Source organism: Lathyrus oleraceus, chromosome 3 (assembly GCF_024323335.1).
Source record: "Lathyrus oleraceus cultivar Zhongwan6 chromosome 3, CAAS_Psat_ZW6_1.0, whole genome shotgun sequence".
NCBI lineage: Eukaryota > Viridiplantae > Streptophyta > Magnoliopsida > Fabales > Fabaceae > Lathyrus > Lathyrus oleraceus.
The window spans coordinates 59,343,513-59,346,199 of record NC_066581.1 but is presented as its reverse complement, the minus strand read 5'-3'; the positions used below and the strand labels follow the sequence as shown (position 1 = coordinate 59,346,199).

General features: G+C 39.6%; 1 non-coding gene across 1 annotated transcript; it reads left to right on the top strand.

Annotated features, from left to right (window-relative positions):
- The first annotated feature begins 1,687 nt into the window (after positions 1-1,687).
- On the top strand, positions 1,688-1,794 carry LOC127133027 (small nucleolar RNA R71). The gene has a single exon (XR_007807026.1). It is a non-coding gene; the product is annotated as a small nucleolar RNA R71 (small nucleolar RNA).
- Positions 1,795-2,687: the final 893 nt, after the last annotated feature.

Below are 2,687 nucleotides of genomic sequence, written 5' to 3'. Positions count from 1 at the left end.
ATTCTCTAACACATTCATCAATGATATCTAAGGCATAACACGAGTCTCCCATCACAGGTGCCATAAGAAATTTCGAAAGTATAAATTCTATTTTCTCGTCGCCTACTTCAAATGTCAACTTTCCTTTCTTGACATCTATTATGGCTCCTGCAGTCGATAAGAACGGTCTACCTAGAAGAATTGGTATATCATTGTCTTCTTTGATGTCCATGACGACAAAATCAGTAGGGATGAATAGTTGACCTATCCTAACAGGAACATCTTCTAAAATGCCTATCGGATATTTGACAGATCTATCGGCTAACTGAAGTGACATCTTAGTGGGTTGTAATTCTCCTAAATTTAATCTCTCACAAACTGCTAGAGGTATTAAGCTCACACTAGCTCCTAAGTCTAGAAAAGCTTTTTCGATGACATGATTACCCAAAAGACAAGGAATGGAGAAATTTCCAGGATCTTTATCTTTCTTTGTTAATTTGTCCTCGGAAATAGCATTACATTCCAAAGGCTTCGGATCGTCAAGTCTACGTTTTTGTTGGTAAGGATGTCTTTCAGAAACTTTGCATAAGAAGGTATTTGGGTGATGGCTTCTGTGAAAGGGATTTCTACATGAAGTTTTTCTATAACTTTAATAAATTTTTGATACTGTTTATTGGTCTGGGTTTGTTTGAGTCTTTGGGGATATGGTATAGGTGGTTTATATGGCGGGGGCGGTACGTAAATTTTATCTTTAGGTTCTTCTCCTTTATCTCGACCTTCCTGGTTTTCAGATTCCTCTGGTTCCTTTACTTCGTCCGGGGGTTTGGTACATTCCTTAGAAGTTTCGGGTTCACTTAATCTTGGGTTTGGTGGCTCATCATAAGCGTTCCCACTTCTTAGGGTAATGGCATTGGCTTGTCCTCTCGGATTTTGTTGAGGTTGTCCAGGAAATTATCCTCCAGGTGTAGTCTGAGGGGCTTGGTTTAAAGCTACCTGAGAGATCTGGGTTTCAAGCATCTTGGTATGAGTAACTATTTGGTCAACCTTGGTTCCTAACTGAGTAATCAATTCGTTAACATGAATGTTTTGGTTCATGAACTCCTTGTTTTGTTGGGTTTGAGCGGTGATAAAATTTTCCATAATTTTCTCAAGGCTCGGTTTTGGTGGTACGGGTTGCATAGGTTGATTTGATCTAGGGGCTTGATAACTAGGTCTCGGAGGTGCATTATTTTGAATAGGGTTATTGTTTTTATAGGAGAAGTTAGGGTGATTCCTCCATCCATGGTTATAGGTATTTGAATATGGGTTCCCTTGGGTGTAGTTCACTTGCTCGGAGTGGGTTTCATTCAATAGACTGCATTCTGCGGATTTGTGTCATTGGGTTCCACATATCTCACAATCCGATGAAACCGCGGCTACAGTATTCGGGTTCGTGCATATATGCTCGACTTTTAGGGCTAATGCGTCCATTTTAGCTTGCATCATGTCTATAGAGCTTAGTTCATGCACTCCTCCTTGGGCTTCCTTCTTCTCCACTGTCGCTCGTTCGACTTCCCATGATTGATGGTTTTGAGCCATGTCTTCGATGAGGGCACTAGCTTCAGGGTAAGGTTTGTTCATCAGAGCACCGCCTGCGGCAGCGTCGATGGTCATCTTTGTGTTATAATGAAGTCCATTATAGAAGGTTTGAATGATTAACCAATTTTCTAAGCCATGATGTGGGCATGCTCGTAACAACTCTTTATATCTCTCCCAAGCTTCGAACAACGATTCTCCATGGTTTTGGGTAAATCTAGTTATATGGTTTCGAAGAACGACGGTCTTACTCGGGGGAAAATATCTAGCAAGAAAAACTCTTCTAAGGTTATCCCAAGTCGTAATGGAATTGGGTGGAAGGGAATCTAACCATGATAGAGCTTTATCTCTGAGGGAAAAAGGAAATAATCTTAAACGTATTGCCTCAGGAGAAACTCCATTGGTTTTAAAAGTATCTGCTAATTGAAGAAATATTTTTAAATGTTGGTTAGGGTTCTCGGTAGCGAGACCCGCGAATTGTCTCTGTTGCACTAGTTCCAACAGGGATGGTTTAAGTTCAAAATTATTGGCTGGGATAGTTGGGTTTACTATACTAAAATTAGGTTCTTCATTAGATGGTTGAGCAAAGTCCTTAAGAGGTCTTTGGTTTTGATCTTCGGTCATAGCTCTCTTAATTCTATGAAAGAATAAACGTGCGCGAGCGTAACGTTCAGGTTCCGCCAGAAGATTTACTAAACTTAAACTTCCGGTGCTGCGAGTTCTTCGCATCGACCGGAGGGAAATAACCTAAGTCTAAACGATATAACAACAGGAAAATGAAATTTGACAAAATTGGTCCCCGGCAACGGCGCCAAAAACTTGATGCGTTGGAAAACTTGGTGTTCGCAAGTGTATGAACGCGTCAGAGTAATATAAAAGATTATCGAATCACAGAGACCAAGTATCAATCTATCGTTATCTGTCGTTATGGTGTTTATCAAAGGCAATCAAAATAAGTGTTTTTGTAGTGTGCAATAAAAAGTAAAGTATTAAAATAGAATATAATTAATAAAGACAGGGTCGAATGTAATTCACGTAATCAATTGATAATCCAAGTACTTGCTAATAGAACTACTTATGGGCAATATTTCCTATTTTAAAAAGAACTAATTTAACAGGAACTGTCGCTTTCG